The sequence below is a fragment of the Pleurodeles waltl genome, chromosome 7, assembly GCF_031143425.1.
Source record: "Pleurodeles waltl isolate 20211129_DDA chromosome 7, aPleWal1.hap1.20221129, whole genome shotgun sequence".
NCBI classification, from domain to species: domain Eukaryota; kingdom Metazoa; phylum Chordata; class Amphibia; order Caudata; family Salamandridae; genus Pleurodeles; species Pleurodeles waltl.
In genome coordinates, this window is record NC_090446.1 from 179,660,826 (window position 1) to 179,678,369 (window position 17,544).

A 17,544-nucleotide genomic window follows, 5' to 3' on the forward strand; every position below is an offset into this window, starting at 1 on the left:
CCAAGCAGCGACAGGCGGCCATCATGAGTGAGGCATAAACTGCCGCTATGTGGTGTTCAGAGGCTGAAGACGCTGAAATATCACACGCGCAAACCCTAGTGTGGAAAACTAATTTCAGACCGTTAGCCAACATTCACTATACCATATCACTCACATCTATCACATACGTCGACTTTCCTGTTGTCTTTATTGGCAGCCCTGACACATTTTCCAGGTCCATGCGTGATGTGCTGCACCATTTCAGTTTTTTTTCGTTGAATTCTAGGACTTGTAGTCTGGATTTTTCCATTATACACCAGGACTACAACTCCCATAATGCAAAGGTAAAACATGGAGTGGCGCAACAATGACTTGTTATCCATAATTATTCGGCATCACTCAACACTTTCTGCTCTTCAGCGTCTCAGCCATGTTCTCCTTTTCCTATTTGTGTACCATTTATACGACACCTTTCTCCTTTATATTTACTCAAAATTATCTTTTCTTTTTACACTCACCTGTCGTTCTATCCTTGCCCAGAGTAGCCCCCTCTCTTTCCATCAGCCGAAAACTGCAGCATGGCATCTGGGCGCTACTTATTCATTATATATTCGAATTCTTCCATGGACTGGTTTAGCCACTCATCCTCCTAATGAAGATAAAGTGAGTACTGATAAATTATGTTAAAGTAACACTGGTCATTTGTAACATTTGGAAATGGAAGCATAACATGATGGCGGACAAGTAGGGCCTCGTTTTCCGAGATCCCATCCAGATGAGAAGGAACCCCAGTTTTACCCCCGCCACGGGTCCCATTGCCTCTCGGAATTTACCTCTCTAACTGCGCTGTTACCCGACCTCCACTACTCCAGCTGGCCACTTAGCTACCCTGATATATAGGCTCCACCTGTGCCGCGATATTGAACCCAACCACACATGTGAACTGTTAAATTGCAGCATTAGCCCGAGCCTTGTTCTGTGGGGGGAACGGAAACCCTTGTCGCCGGTCTCTGTCCATTCCATCTGGGTGGCTTGTCCGTTTGATCTGTGGGCCTCCTCTGTCTTTTGTTTTTATTCTAGGGTCCCATTCGGCTGGGGAAGTCTTCCGTGCCACAAGGATACCCGGAGAGCAATTGCAAAAATGCAATGGAGAGTAAGGCAGACCGGCATGTGACTTACAGTAGGCTACAATCGGAGAGTAAGTAATGTAGAGGCTGGAGGGCAAAGAGTGCGCTATTTGATAGAATGGAAGGACAGAGAACAATGTATATGAAGAAAAGGTACATTTTCATGGACATAGTGGGAGCAGACTTTTTGAGATCGCATACAATATGAAGATGTACAACTGTAGATGCGATAAAACTATTTATGTGTTAGATATCATATGGTATTGTAGCATTTGTAGAGTGCATAATACCACCACGTTTAGAGTCCAATCGCCTACTCACATGATTAGCACACTGCACTGAGATTTGTAAAATTATGTAGCCAAACGATTGCCCAACATCAAAAACAGAAGTGTACGATTTCACAAAGCACTTACTAGACATGTAAGGGAATAAATAACAGACTATGTACAAACACTTTTTCCCATAGACACTGAATGGGGAAAAACCTTTGCTACATCTGGCCCTATATCACTGAAAAAACATAAGATGCGGGGCTGGTGTGTTCTGGTAGGTTTCATTAATAAAAAAACACACTATTACGGCACTTTTCATGCATTTAAACATCACCACCTTCATCTAATGGGGAATATATTACTATGCCCATCACAAATGAAGCACTCTAAGTTTTATCCATATGTAGCTCCAGATTGGGGTGGCTCTCTTATACCTGGCACCAGCATTTGGGAGGAAGTAACTGCTAGATGCGCCCTAACCAATGGAGTAAAAAGCTGGGAGGGGTCAACCCTACCCCCATTTTCAGCCATTTCTGCTTCAGGTAAAGCAAACAGACCCAAGTGGTACAATGTGGCTCAACAGAACTGGCCTAAAGTATTTGACATTGTAGTATCAAAAAATGCCCACAGCCCCCAGACTGCAGATTCTGTAGAGTTCAGTGGAGTTACCTCTGCCGATTCAGGTCAGCCTTTTGTGTGCTCATGGGAGGCATTTCACACCTTTTTTTTTCACACATACCCAAGCATGAGCACAGGGTGACAGTTGGCAGAAATTTGTGTTAATTAGCCTTCTGACAGGTAAAGGGTAAGTTTCTGAAAGTTTATTTTCCTTAATACAGATTCAAAATATGACATCTTTTAATTGAAATTTTAAATAATTATTACAAATAGTGGTTTAATTATTTTTCTAGCAGTTCTGATTGCTTAGATACAATATTAGTTGTTTAATCTGTATTCTGCCTTTCTACATAGGACAGCTGGTCTTATCAGTGTGAAAATAGCTTGTAGGACCTTGTCACTCTAGGTACATGGTAAGATTAACTTTCTACATGTCCCACCTTTAAATACCATGCAAGGTGGGCTTGTGGGCAACAAGACTTAAATGGGGGGAGACTTATTATTAACAAGCATTTGCGATGCAATGGGTCTTGCATTTGAGAAAGTTAAAGCTATTAACATTGTAAATTCATAACTGTATTTTTTTGCCACATAAATTGAAAATGAAAAGTAAAACAGTTGAGTCAATTCAAAGCGCCACGGCCGCCATGTTCGTGAGCGCAAGAGTTTTTTTCTCCCTGCGTGGGAATAACTAGAAAGGATCGTGCATAGGATGAAAGGCAAACCGAAACTGGAGGGGAGGAGCCATCACACGCTGTAATAGGAGAAAGCCTGACGTGGCTAACAAAAATGTTCCCTTGGTAAAATCACTGGGAAGGAACTCGGCACACAAAAGAGGGACATTTCCCAAAATGCAGCATTAAAAATGAAGCATTTAAGACGAGCACAACATAGAATGAATAGTAGTAGTGGGCATGGTTAAAAGCCCACACCGAGATTACAACAGGCCAGAGCGCTTGCATTCTCAAACCTGAAAAGGGAGGTTTTTACATGCCAAAAAGGGTTTATTCTGACAGGTAACAATTCAATTTTTGCACTGTTACAGTCAGATTACAGCGGTAGGCCTGAAACTTTGTTTTGCCACTATAATTGATGGTACATTAGGTGCTACAGTTAACTTCCAGGCCCAGGATGTACTTTCTACATCGTATATAAGAGATTTGCAGGCAAGTTAAATGTGCCAGTTAGAAATATATACATTGAACCATTTTTAAAGCAAGAGCACAGGCACTTTACTACTGGTTAGCATGGGTAAAGTGTCTTGACTTTTAAACCAGCAAAACATATAGGGTCCAGTAAATATCTTGGGTGACCACTCAAAAAGGGCAGATTTACTGGGTTTAGTATCTGAACTCTTCAAATATTGCTTGAAATTCCCCAAGCTGATAGACTGGTGCTTCCTGCTTTTTGACAGCCTTTTATTCTGACCAGTGGCTATTGGTAGGTAACATTTGCACTTGGTGCCAAGGAGAAGACTGCTTTTTCAAAGTTGAAGAGCCTGTACCAGTTTAGGAAACATGCCTTTTTGGCCTAAGAATGGCTCCTTCCACCTTTCAGCATGTGGGAAACTAAGTTATTTCAGGACTTGAAGAATGTGGTCTACTTTGATTAGATAGGCAAGATACATTCTGTGTTGAAGTGGGAAGTTAATCACCTAGACCTAGGTGAAAGCCTTTATAGGATTTGCTGTATATTATAGGAACATTGTGGCCAACTATGGGTCTAAAGACTCACTATTGAGAGCCCTGACATCCAAGAAGCAACCTAAGTAAGTTATCAAGACTGCGGAGTGTCAGAAAGCTATAAAGGAGTGCAAGGAATCATGATTTTTGTGCCAATACCATGGTTGAGGAACTGAACTGAAAAGTTGGTCAGACTTCTCTTTTGTTTCAGTGGGGAACACAGGGCATCCATCTTTGGTGAGGAGGGATGTCATCGCATATGAATAATAAAATGGACATGGACTCTGATATCCTGTATTTACATTATCATATGATTTAATGGAACCTTTTGACTGAGAGTTTGGAAACAGTTTTGGTGTCGACTGCAGGATTAACATGGCCTATCCTAACCTTCTTATGTAAGCTGCTTTCTGGTTTTAGCAGGATTTATTGTATTGTGTTGCAGTACTTATATAGTGCTTACTGCCTCCTTAGATGGAGGGCTGAAACGCTTGCCCTTATAAGTATTATGGTACACCATGTAGGGTGTGTGGAAGGTTGTTTATGTTTTGATCCTATGTGGGAAGAGTTTCCAATGCGTGCGTGATGACCATGAGGTGCGGTTATTGTGTTATGAGATGCAGCATGTAAAAGTGTGTTGGATGAAGAAGTGAAAGAGGCCAAGCACACAGTTTTACGGTTTTGAGTATGCTGTTAGCTTTGAATAGCGCTGCAGTTCCACTTATGGTATTTCATACAATATAATCTGCTTAGCTGGTTACTGTACTGGGTTGTCCAGTCTGAGATTTTATATTTTTCTGTAGTCCCCGGCTGGCATGGTTGGAGTGAGAGAGAAGTGGAGAGATCTGTGCGAATGAGCATTTGTATTAACATCCCTTATCTAACACTAGGTGAGATGTAAAGAAGTGGTCAGATTGTATAGATATTTGGTAACTGCAGTGATTGGACTATGATTAAAGTCCTCCAAATTTGTACAGTAATGTGTGACAGATCTCTTCAGCTATTCCATACCTAATAATTTGGTGATGTTTGTGTTTTTTGGTTGTACAGTGCTGGTGATGGACAACCCTCATAGCAGATATGTAGTATGTGAATTTAATAGATGTAAGTTACAATTTGTTACTGATCGCAGAACAATGCTGTTTTAGTAGTATTGTGGGCCATAACAGTTATAACTATATAATGCCACAGCAAACCATAGGTCAGCCCTTTTTGGCTTACCTGCATAATGAGAGCAGGTTGCTGATTGAGTTGTTTGCAGTTTGTGGGTTGTAAGCAGAGGATTGAGCTTGAGAGTGTGACTGTTTTCTGGGCACTGTTGCCTGAATGCAGGTGGTTCAGTTATCTAGGAAATAGTCACATTTTCAGCTGTCTTTGGAAGTGCATTATGCTCCTGGGTGCTCATAATATTGGCTGGCAGTGAGTTCCAGAGCTCTGCAGCTTGGACTGAGTAAACAGTGCCTCCTATGGATTTCATATGGTAATACGAGATAAGTGGTGCAATCATTTGTTTGAATTTAACTTGTAGGTAAAGCGGTCTTTTTTTCTTTGGGAGGCTCTGTGGACAACGCAGAGTGCCTTGAACATTGCCCTTCATAGCTATAGGTAGCATGTGGAGTGATTGCAGGACTGGGGTCATGATTTCTCTTGGGTGAAGGCAGAGAAGAAGTATTTTGCCAGAATTTGAATGAGTTGTGTTTTGCATATAATAAATCCGGGTGGACCAAGAAATCATCTGTTGGCATAGTCAGGCTTGGAGATTACGAGTGTGAGGATGACATGCAGTTTATGTTGGTATGCAAGATATGGGAAGATGCAACACAATATTTTCATTGTGTAGAAAGCACTCTTTGTGAGATTGTTAGCATGAGGTATTAAAGATAAGTCCGAATCCATGTTTACTTCTATGTTTCAAACTTCTCTTGATGTTGTCGGGGGTGGCTTCAAGTTCCTTAGGCCATATGGCAGTAGACTGGTAGTTTTACTATTGTCCGCATGTCATAATCTCTGTCTTTGCAATATTGTGCTTTAGATGGTCCATCCATATGTTTATGGCACAAAGGGAGTCATCAAGTTTTGAATTGCAGAGGTCTTTGGGACTATCCCCTTTTGAAATCATTTGGTTTTCATATGCATAACAGGTGAGGTTGTATGATTTATTCAGATTTGATAAGGAAGTTAGGTAGATGTTAAATAATAGAGGCAGGTGTGATGGACCCCTGAGGAAGGCCACAATGTCGTGTGTGGAGGTGATGTGAAAGGGGGTAAGTAGACTACGCTTTGTCCGAGAGATAAGCAATCCATTTAAAGCATTTTCACTGATTCTGATATTGTGAATTATTTGCGCTAAGATGGCGATGGACCTTGTTAAATGTAGCTGATAAATTTAGAAATAATAAGGCAGCAACTCTGTTATTGTTCACTATGAGTTTGATCATCCCAGATACATATGATGGGTGACTCTGTGCCTTTGATGGATGGTTCTTGATGTCTCTTTCTGTGATGGTTAAGTCACACATTATTATAGTGTTGTCTGTGTTCTCCTTCAGGTAATTTTCAATCTTGGTAATTTTTTTAGGTCAATTCATTAAAGTGTTGTAACAGAAGTTTTGTGATTGTGGCGTTTCTGTTTTTTGGCTACTCTAGATTGCGGAATTCTGTCTTATGGAGTTGTTCGGAAGGGCAGTCTGCTTCAGTTATGGGTGTAGAATAGTGGTGTCTTTTTGTAGCTCTGGTTCTTTTGTGGGCTCTGCTTCAGTGTTGTGGCTTGCTTTTACCTGTTCAATTTCCTGATTTTTTCAATTTGCGCTGTATGTTGAATTTTGATTTCAATCTTTTGATGTTGTCTTTAACCCATGCTGTGTTCTTTTTGTGGTTAATGTTGGATGTGGTTTATGCTAGGAGTGCAGATATGAAATCTAGCATGTGTGCTGCAAAGTGAATTGGACCAGAAATGATTTGTTGCTGGTTGAAGGATTCAAGGTTAGTTTTAATAGCTGTGGTTGTTCTTAGAATATTTTTTTTACGAAGTCGTATTTTGAGGTGTCCTAGAGTGTATAGGTTTGGGTAGTCCACATGGGCGTTGATTACTGTATCAAGTAGGATATCTTCAAAGTTGGCATTGCTGAATGGTGGTCGATATACAGGGAGTGCAAAATTATTAGGCAAATGAGTATTTTGACCACATCATCCTCTTTATGCATGTTGTCTTACTCCAAGCTGTATAGGCTCGAAAGCCTACTACCAATTAAGCATATTAGGTGATGTGCATCTCTGTAATGAGAAGGGGTGTGGTCTAATGACATCAACACCCTATATCAGGTGTGCATAATTATTAGGCAACTTCCTTTCCTTTGGCAAAATGGGTCAAAAGAAGGACTTGACAGGCTCAGAAAAGTCAAAAATAGTGAGATATCTTGCAGAGGGATGCAGCACCCTTAAAATTGCAAAGCTTCTGAAGCGTGATCATCGAACAATCAAGCGTTTCATTCAAAATAGTCAACAGGGTCGCAAGAAACATGTGGAAAAACCAAGGCACAAAATAACTGCCCATGAACTGAGAAAAGTCAAGCGTGCAGCTGCCACGATGCCACTTGCCACCAGTTTGGCCATATTTCAGAGCTGCAACATCACTGGAGTGCCCAAAAGCACAAGGTGTGCAATACTCAGAGACATGGCCAAGGTAAGAAAGGCTGAAAGACGACCACCACTGAACAAGACACACAAGCTGAAACGTCAAGACTGGGCCAAGAAATATCTCAAGACTGATTTTTCTAAGGTTTTATGGACTGATGAAATGAGAGTGAGTCTTAATGGGCCAGATGGATGGGCCCGTGGCTGGATTGGTAAAGGGCAGAGAGCTCCAGTCCGACTCAGACGCCAGCAAGGTGGAGGTGGAGTACTGGTTTGGGCTGGTATCATCAAAGATGAGCTTGTGGGGCCTTTTCGGGTTGAGGATGGAGTCAAGCTCAACTCCCAGTCCTACTGCCAGTTCCTGGAAGACACCTTCTTCAAGCAGTGGTACAGGAAGAAGTCTGCATCCTTCAAGAAAAACATGATTTTCATGCAGGACAATGCTCCATCACACGCGTCCAAGTACTCCACAGCGTGGCTGGCAAGAAAGGGTATAAAAGAAGGAAATCTAATGACATGGCCTCCTTGTTCACCTGATCTGAACCCCATTGAGAACCTGTGGTCCATCATCAAATGTGAGATTTACAAGGAGGGAAAACAGTACACCTCTCTGAACAGTGTCTGGGAGGCTGTGGTTGCTGCTGCACGCAATGTTGATGGTGAACAGATCAAAACACTGACAGAATCCATGGATGGCAGGCTTTTGAGTGTCCTTGCAAAGAAAGGTGGCTATATTGGTCACTGATTTGTTTTTGTTTTGTTTTTGAATGTCAGAAATGTATATTTGTGAATGTTGAGATGTTATATTGGTTTCACTGGTAATGATAAATAATTGAAATGGGTATATATTTTTTTTTGTTAAGTTGCCTAATAATTATGCACAGTGATAGTCACGTGCACACACAGATATCCCCCTAACATAGCTAAAACTAAAAACAAACTAAAAACTACTTCCAAAAATATTCAGTTTTGATATTAATGAGTTTTTTGGGTTCATTGAGAACATGGTTGTTGTTCAATAATAAAATTAATCCTCAAAAATACAACTTGCCTAATAATTCTGCACTCCCTGTATATTAAGTGGAAGGAATAGGTAATAGTTAGAGTTGTGTGACATCTTGTTATCAGGGATTCATAGATGTCTGTGGTGGGATTTTCAATATTATTTTTTTATGGATCACAGCTAGGCCTCATCAAATTTTGCCAATATGATTTTTGAAAATGATGCGAAAATCAGGAGGGAAGGTTTTCTGGTATGCAGGTACAAAATCTTCGGTGAACCTTGTTTTTGTAATGAAGGTGAGGTCTGGTGTTGCTGAGAGTAGGTCAAAGAGGTTAAATTGATTTTTGTTCATGACTCATGCAGTGAAGAGTAGGCAATTTAGTTTTTTTTTTCTTATTCATGTCCTTTAGTATGGGTGGAGGCGGATACGGTATTTTGATGTTGTTGGTCTGGCATTTGAATTGTCTTGTAGGTGGAAGGGAGGTGGGTTGGTTAGAGGATTGTGGACTTTGAGACATGTGTGGGCTATTTGTGGTGGGTCATAGTGTTGTAATTTCGGTGTTTGGTGATTTGTGTAGAGTGTGGGTGGGTTGCGGTAGGAAGGTATGATCAGGACACCGTGTGATCATATGTTTGTGCCTTCTTGATTTTCAGTTTCCTTTTGGCAAGTGACATTGTGTTTGTATGTTGTTTGGATATGTTAATGAATTATTGTATAGTTTGTGATAGGTTGTGGGGTGATGTGATTGTTTTTGTTTGGAAAAAATAAAAGGTTGTTGGAGAAATTTGTAAAAGTTACTCAGTGTTTGTATTTGAAGAATGTGCTGTAGAATAAGTGTAATTTTAGGGATTATTTAAAATGTTGTAATTAGTGAATGTTTACCTCAAAGTCTTATGAGGGGGATGCATTGTTTCAGGCCCTAAACCCTTTCCAGGAACAAAATAGATTAAGTAGTCTCTACACACTTAAGTTAGGTTTTGTTTTTGCTTTTTTTTAATGTATTACAGGGGAATGGGATGATTGGCCCTCAGTAACCTTGATATATTTGAGGGGAAACAAGGAAAGACATTTATACAGACACACACAGACACAAACCACAGGTTTAGAGTCAAATTGCATAGCAGAAAGTGCCTGTTCCACTCTTGAATACATATATTTCTTCAGCAATTACAGTTTTAATACCATGTGTGCCTTATCATTGTAAACCTGAGACCTCTATGCAGTCTGTGCTGATTATATTTCCTGCACTCATTTTCTAATCAGTTTTGCGATCTATACAGTACATGCCTAAAGTTGTAAGTACCTATACATGTTCTAAACACAAGTTAGCTTGTAACAGCAATCTTTTCAGGTTACTTATTTCAGAGTCCTCCAGTAAAAATGTCACCTTATTCCAGTCAGAATTGGATTTAGACCTTCAGTGTTCTTTTATTTCATACATCTGTATAGTGCTTTCTGCTAATGTCGGTTGTTGCATTATATTTTCATGTGCATTTTCTACATTTCTGGTAACAGGCTATGCAAGTGTTGAGGGGAGGAGAAAGGTCGGTTCAGCTGACTGCGGCCCAATCACTTTAGCAGAAACTGGTGTGCAGAGGAAAATGCCTTTAGCAGGGTGTAACTATCATAATTCAAACTGCTCCAACATGATTATGAAACTGTTCTTATGTCAAATTTTGTGATAAACTGCCCTTATATAAACTGCTGTTTGCAGATTGAAACTTGTCTGATGTAAAGTACACATATACTCCTTTGGTCCAATTTCAACTCCCTAAAACTGCAAAAATAAATACATAACTAAATAGAATGGTAAAGCAAGGCAGAATGTGGTGTAGACATAGATAAGACAGAAAAACTCACTAATATCACCCAAGAAGGTTCCTGCTTTTAACAGTGCTTTTACGTTGGAAACAAGTAGAGTACTTGATTACACACTAAATTCAATACTACAACAAAAAGAATAAGATCAGAATGAAAACCAGAACTCTCTCCCTTCTGAGGCAGAGATCAGAGTTCAAATTTCATTTGAGCACTATCTTATTGTTATAATAGAGGCCTATGACTAATATTGGTCTATACCCGCTATTTTCAGTCACTGTTCATGATGGACAAAATATCTTTATGATGCAGTGGTCACAGTAGATTTCCCTGCATACACCACCACCCTGTCAGCCAAATGTCAGGCTTTCACTCAACTGGTCAGGAAGCACATCTTGACACAAGCTTGTCCTGATGAACGAAATCAGTTTACACCAGAGACAGTTCCGAGCAGCCCCTTGTTCTACTTCTTAGAGGGCAACATATCAGTGTGTTTTCACTGAATAGAGACATTTGAAAGTTTCCGTACCTTCCCACAGTTATTTAGGTCAGGACCTAACTAATGCTCTGCTCCAAAAAGACCAGAAGAGCTCACCCACATTTGGAGATTTGGAGATGCTGCTCACACAGAGTTGCATACTGGAACTCAGATGGCACAGTCCTAGGGAATCCACATGGCTGGAGGACTAAAGATGATTCACGTTCCCATCTGCTGGAATCCCTATGCTTTAAATATGTCAACAAAAATTGCTACAACTTTAACACTGCTGGTTGGGACTGGATTATTCTGCTCTGGGAGGTGCCCACAGCTACAAGGAAACAGATTCTTGTCTCCATACAACCGATATACTTTATGAACCAGGCATTAAAAAGTGAATACATTCACAACCACTAAACACATTTTAAAGTATTTAGCAGCGTTGGAGACACTATAGCTTCTCTTTTCTTCCTCTGACAATATTTAAGCAGGGAAATGGCTACCATAGGGTCCTGTGGCTGCAACAGGGGCACATGTAGAGTTCTCTGTGCACTTTGGGTGGGCGTTTGGGACAAAAAGTGGGGTTGAGGCTGTGAGCATTATCTGTTTAGTTATAATAACTAGTAAGGAGACGTGTCCTTAGGCCGATGAACCTTTTGGCTCGTTTGAGATGATCACACCATCATATCACATAAATATCACCATAAATAAACAATTCAATTTAGAGTCAGTAATTGTCGCACCGTGACCCATTCGGCCATGAATAACCACACCTTTTAGAATCACTTAAAATGTTTATTTCCCTATATTAACAATGCTAAGGTCACGTAAATTAGTCTCAAAACCATATGATAAAAAGACAGAAACAACACAGGTTGACCGAAATGCCTAAAAAATCTTAATTTTAACAAAGCTACAATAACAATGCCTTCAATAGCTACGGTACAAATCAATAGTAATAGTAATTGAAGAAGGGTAATAACGTACATTTGATCTGCAAGTGATTGTTGTCAGTCGCCAGAGACATATGAATAGAGGAAACACTTCACTAACTCCAGATTAGCATTAGCATGGTGGGTTTCATGCAAAAGTTTTAGTAACCTAAAGTTAGAAAACATCTAACTATGGCTCTATTAAAAGCAGCAGTTGGTACCTAGAAAACAATGACAAATCAACAATATTACAGTTTTATACCTGTCCTTAAGAATCAGCAAGCGGCATTGTCTTCATCAGGGGGAGATCAGCATCAAGACAGGAGAGGGAAAGGGAGGGGAATAGTTCAGAATTTGGGCACTAAGATCTCGCAACCATCAAGTTAATGTCTGAGGCAAATCAGGAAAAGTGCTACAAGTTTTAAGCATGAAGTGCTAAAGAAGCACCAGCATCATTGCATGAAGCATGAGAAATAACTCAAAAATGATAAAAGTACCAGAACATCGGTAGACAAGTTGGCAAGTGTCAAAATGACCCAGTGTCCAAGAGTGACATAGGAATAATGACTGCGAATGAAAGACTGCCACATACTGCAAAAAGTATGCCTCTAGCTCCAAGAACAGTGCGGTTAAGTTAACGTTGTCCTACATTTTCCATTGGTCAGAGGCATCTGGCGATGATAATTGCCCAATTATAATTTTAGTACATATCAGAAAAATATGCTAGACAGACATCCGCAGGTTAATGATTGGTTCTTCTCCATTTGCATACATCCAGTCATTACAATCAGAATCAACTTGAGGAACCTTCCGTCCATTATCAGTGGGTCTATTGTTCATCGCATTTCCAATACACTTCGAATCAACAGTTACAGTGATGTAGAAACATTCATAGGTTACACACATTTCCTCGAAAGAGATACATTTAATTAACACACGTTTTGAACAAATTTGAGATTCAAACAAAGGATTTGTTATACAGTGGACATGAGATGGTTCTACTAACGTTGCAACTTTCAGTAATTGGAAGATATTCATTTTTAGTTGTGGCCTTGCTATCTTGAGGCCTTTTAGTTAGCACAAGTAAAGTTCATAATATTTACCTGTAAGTATGGCAGAGTAATGCAGTTTCAAACATACATAAACTATTTATACATTATTAGTTAATAACTCTGTACAATATGGTGGTCAATCGAGTAGGCACATTATGAGTCACACGTTTTTTTTTTAATGCAAATACATTTTATATATTATAACAAATACAGAAAATACATGTAATAATTATTAATGTTAATTTTAGCGCTCACAAGGCTCACCACTCAATGCTGTAGGCGACACTCCTTCCCCTGGTTCCCAAACAATGTAGATATTGGTTGATGTTTTATTCACCAAGTCTGCTGAGTGACTTTTTGTCCTGGGGAGACACAAACCTTGCCATAGTTACAAATGGTTCTCGGGTAGATGGGTTGATGAACCCTTTCCAGGCAGACACACCTCTGTAGGGAGTAGCTCACCAACCCATTCTCCCCAAAGGTAAGACACTTCAACTTCTCCAGGCAGTCCAGCAACACTTTCAGCAGGAACCTTGTTTAAGACTCATTCGCAATTGGGTAGCTTACAAGAGCAAGCAGACACTGACCTGAAAATGAGAGCCTATTCAGCTGTACTGATATTCTGCTCCTTCCTTGGTCAGTAAGGGAACCACCCATTAACCACGGTTGCTGATCTTTATCCCAATGCTGTCAAATCAACTGTCTAGCATAGTTCATGTTTTAGGGACGTCCTCTAATCCCATACTGCATGAACAGCACATGCCAGGGTCATGCCTTCCTGAGATGGTCCCAACCAGTTCAGGTGCAGGTGTGTAGAAGGGCCCATAGAGCAAGCCACATTTTTTGTGAAGCAGGTAAGACAGACAGGAAGGAGGGGGGAGTACTGCTAAGAGCGCTCTGTAGACTGCGAGTAGTTCCTACAGTTCTTCCAAGGGGGGATCTGACCCTCCTGCAGACACTGTAAACCCCTACAGAAAGACATTGGAGGAAGGGAAGGAATGCAAGCATGCAGGCTTCCACAGCAGCAGAAAGCAAGGCCTTGCTTAAAGTTTTATGTTCACATACACAGATGACAGAAGGGATTTCATCCTGCACTTTGTCAAATTAAATAGACAGTCTCCACTATTATTTAGCACCTTTTATATGGTGTAGCAAACCTACCATTTATAACTCGCGCAAATGCGGGTGAATAACTCCAGTTAAAGACAGGCAACAGATATTTTTGCATGAGGGAGGTCACAGGTTGAGAGGGCAATAGCTACCCTCTCAAAGAAGAGGCACTTTGAGTGGCTACTTTGATGTCGGAAGCAGGTCTCTGGGGTCTCAGTCAGTGTGATCTTGCATGATTGTATGAGAGGACTGGAGACTTCAGGTTATGCAATCTCCATTTCACTTTTATTTCCCTGTAAAACACATAACATAACATTGTAGCATTGAAAGAACTGCAATACTTATAAATATAGAAGAAGGCAGGTCCCTTAAGACCAAAGTAGAAAGACTTAATCAACATTGAGCTGTCCATATAAACAATGATAACCAATTGAGATCTGATTCGTTGCTGCTTAGCAGCCATGTTAAGCACTAATTTTAATCAGTTGTCTATATTTTTTGTTATAATGAATGTTCAGATTGTGGGCCTAACTTATAAGTTGTGGAGAGGGAACTTCAACGCAATGAAGACTGTCTTCTCTCTCTCCACCAAAATAGTGGTCCTTCTGCCAGATATAAATACGAGCGGGCCTTACGTTTGGCCATGGCTGTGACCACCCGGTCATATGCTTGTCTGCACAATTAGGATTTAGATGCTTTCCCTTTATTATACTGAAAAGGATGGGGATGATGGTTTTGTTGGGAGTGTACTTTCTGGCGATAACTTTGATGAGAATTTAGAATACGATACCTCAGATAATGCTAATCAAAGGTCTTTGAGACCAGCACCTAAAAGAGGGAAGATCAAGATGATTATGAGCCAGGAGAAGGATCATCTAATTCACAAATTATTTTCTTCTTTTGGGCCTTTTTGATTCAGAAGAAATTTAACATCCACGCTATTCTGAGTGGGCACCCTCTACAAGAGGTGCTGCATACTTTGAAAACAGGTTACAAAAACCTTTCTCAAATGTAATACGAAATAGATTTTGGGCAGAATGGCAAATACCAACCCTACTAGGACAAGCTTCACAGACTGCAACTATAGACCCTTAGTTTTCAGTCTTTCTTGGTAAATTTTTAAAAGACCCAAAAGATGGTACTCCTGGGTCTTGGAAAGATTATCAGGATAAACTCTTAGATTTTTTTGGGGTCTGCTTTCCAAGATTCTAGATATAGCATTCACAGCTAAATATCAAGGTACTGAGATTCTAGTGAGTTGTGCTGGATATTCTTACTATTATGTATGGATTCTAAGCTTTGTGATCTGGCAGCTAACAAAGCCAGGCCTTCAGCTGAAGACTTACTGCTGGGGAATCCCTTTGTCAAACAGGTTACTAGATTTGTAAACACATTTATTTCTTTGGAACAAGGCCCAAGCATCCCTGAAAAGAGTGTTCCAGCCAAACCTTTTCACTAGGGTTGGGAGAAGCAGGGACTGCTCCACCAGCCACTTCTGCCAAGTGGCTTCTTACAGATGATATCCTCATTGCAGAGGCACCTGAAATGATAGTCGGAGAAACACCCTTCTCTTTCTAGAGGTCGGGAATCACAGAGGATACTTTCTATATTGAAACTACAATGGAAAATCAAGAAACTCTTCCTTTCACAGCGAGCTATCAACAGTCTTCCACTTAAGGTTTAAGGCTGGAGGCTTTGTCATTTTATAAACAATTGGGAGAAATTGGCAAAAGATGCATGGGTTCTTTAGATTGTCGGGTTTCCATGTAGATTTTTTTCTCCACTCCCATACCAGAAAATATCTTTTTCACAGAACAGAAACATAGATCAGGTGATTTGTTCTCTTATGCATAAATGGGCCATTGGTCTACTACCCTTCATCCTAGAGGTTTCCTCAGCAAATCTTTTTCTTGCAGAAGGAATCCATCGTCTCCAAGACCTTTTAAGAGAAGGTGGTTTTATGGTTCAGTTAGATCAAATGGGTGCTTACCTAGTGGTTTCAATTTATGCTCATCATCGACACTTCCTTAATTTCAATGGAGAGATCAGACCTACTATTTTTTAGCTCTCTCTTTCAGTCATTCTTCGATCCCCTGATGTTTCACCTAGTTACTAAAACTAGTTTTAGACTTTCTAAGAGCTAGAGGAATATGTCTAATCATATACGTAAATTATATCTAATAATGTGACAGGATCCCATCATACTACAATAACAACTGAATCTGACTATTTTCCTTTTTCAAAACCTAGGCTTTGTCATAAACAGCTACTGTTTGTCCAGGGGTGTGTAATGTCCATGAGGGCGTTTTTGGAAGACTGTCACTCAAACATACAAGCATCCAACACCTGCGTCACAAAATTAGGTAACCTTGAAAATAAAAGTTAGATGTATGCTTGTGTCTTGGGTTCCAATACCATATAAGTGCTTCTTATGTGTAGGTCTGTCCCACAGCAAACTGCAGCATTTCAGTGGTGTGAGGAGCCTTGCACCCTATCTGCTATTGCAAGCACACTCGTGACGAGGTTTGCTTGCTGCTGTGGTGCTGACTCTCCAGGCCCATGATGTTCTCCTACATATGCTGCCACCCGAAGCCTGTTGGTGTGTCTGACTTGTTGGTGGGGGAGAGAGACTGGCAACCGATGGGGACCTGACATGCTGAAATGGCTGTGAAAGGGTTTTAAGTGAGATCTGGTCCCTATCAGGCTCTTCGTTATTGCTCTCACCCTCAGGAAAAATCTTAACACGGCAGCTTTACCACCCTTTACTGCCTGTGATGTAACTTCAAAGAGACTCGTTAAAGTTATTTGACAGTCTAATAATTTCAAAACTGAAGATTTTCAATATTATGTGCAAATTAATCCATTATTGTACTTGTTTAACCTATGCAACTAACAACCACCGACAAAGCCAATAGTTTTGGCTTGTTTTAGGTGTAATGTCAGTTGTATTATATGCCTAGGTGCAATGACAGAAAGAAGCAGTAAAATACCAAATGGGCGGCATATTGTGCAGATATTTAGAATGCATGTTTTAAGCCACGCCCTAAATTATACAGGCCACGCACAATTGGAATTATCATCCTCTAGACCTAAGGGCACTCCCAAATAACCCCCAATTCTTCAAGGCACTGAAAGCATTTCCTTGTTTGATGTGAGGTTCTGTGAGTTGTCTGCTGGTTTAATTCTGTCACTGATTTACCTGTGTATTGTTGCTATTTCTATAGTTTTGCTTCCGGGTTTCTACAGAAATACCTTGCGAGTGTCTTTATGGCTTTGCATTTTGTCTTAAAGTTTTAGTACAACGATTCGTTGTTCGGCTGCAGCACCACTAAGCCGTTCTGGAATACTTGTTCACTCTAAGTAAACCAGCATTTTCAATGCAACGGGTCTCGCATTTGTTCGAGTTAGAGCTATTAGCGTTGTAAAGCAAAAAAAAAATAAACAGATATAGTCCGGACTCCAGGCTGAAAACATCGAGCCTTGTATGTTTGTGGTACTTTACCGGTGCTGTGTAGGTGGGCTAAACACTGGAAAAGGCATGACGTATGCATGCCTTTCACGAATGAAAGCAAGCTGATTTTAAAAGGCAAGCCCACGAACCAATGTAAGTGACTGACGTGGCATGGGCGTGGTTTGAAGCCCAAAGAGAGATTACAGAATGGACGGAGCACTTTGTGCTCGCCCATAATAAACGGCATAATGAAATGAAGAAGCACCGACGTATACTGACATGCAGAAACGTCCTCAAGCATGAAAATGCCCATAAGCTGCCGCAGCACCACTACCGAGGAATGTCCTTGAGGCCACCTGCAGCGTTTGTTGCATCACTTCCTGTA

The 17,544-nt window shown here is 40.5% G+C and overlaps 1 long non-coding RNA gene across 1 annotated transcript in view; it reads left to right on the plus strand.

Annotated features, from left to right (window-relative positions):
- The first annotated feature begins 345 nt into the window (after positions 1 to 345).
- LOC138303938 (uncharacterized) overlaps positions 346 to 17,544 on the plus strand; it is a 41,759-nt gene continuing 24,560 nt past the window's right edge. The window contains exons 1-2 of the long non-coding RNA XR_011205471.1: positions 346 to 642; positions 1,060 to 1,177. This is a non-coding gene — a long non-coding RNA (uncharacterized lncRNA). The remainder of the gene's footprint in view (positions 643 to 1,059; positions 1,178 to 17,544) is intronic.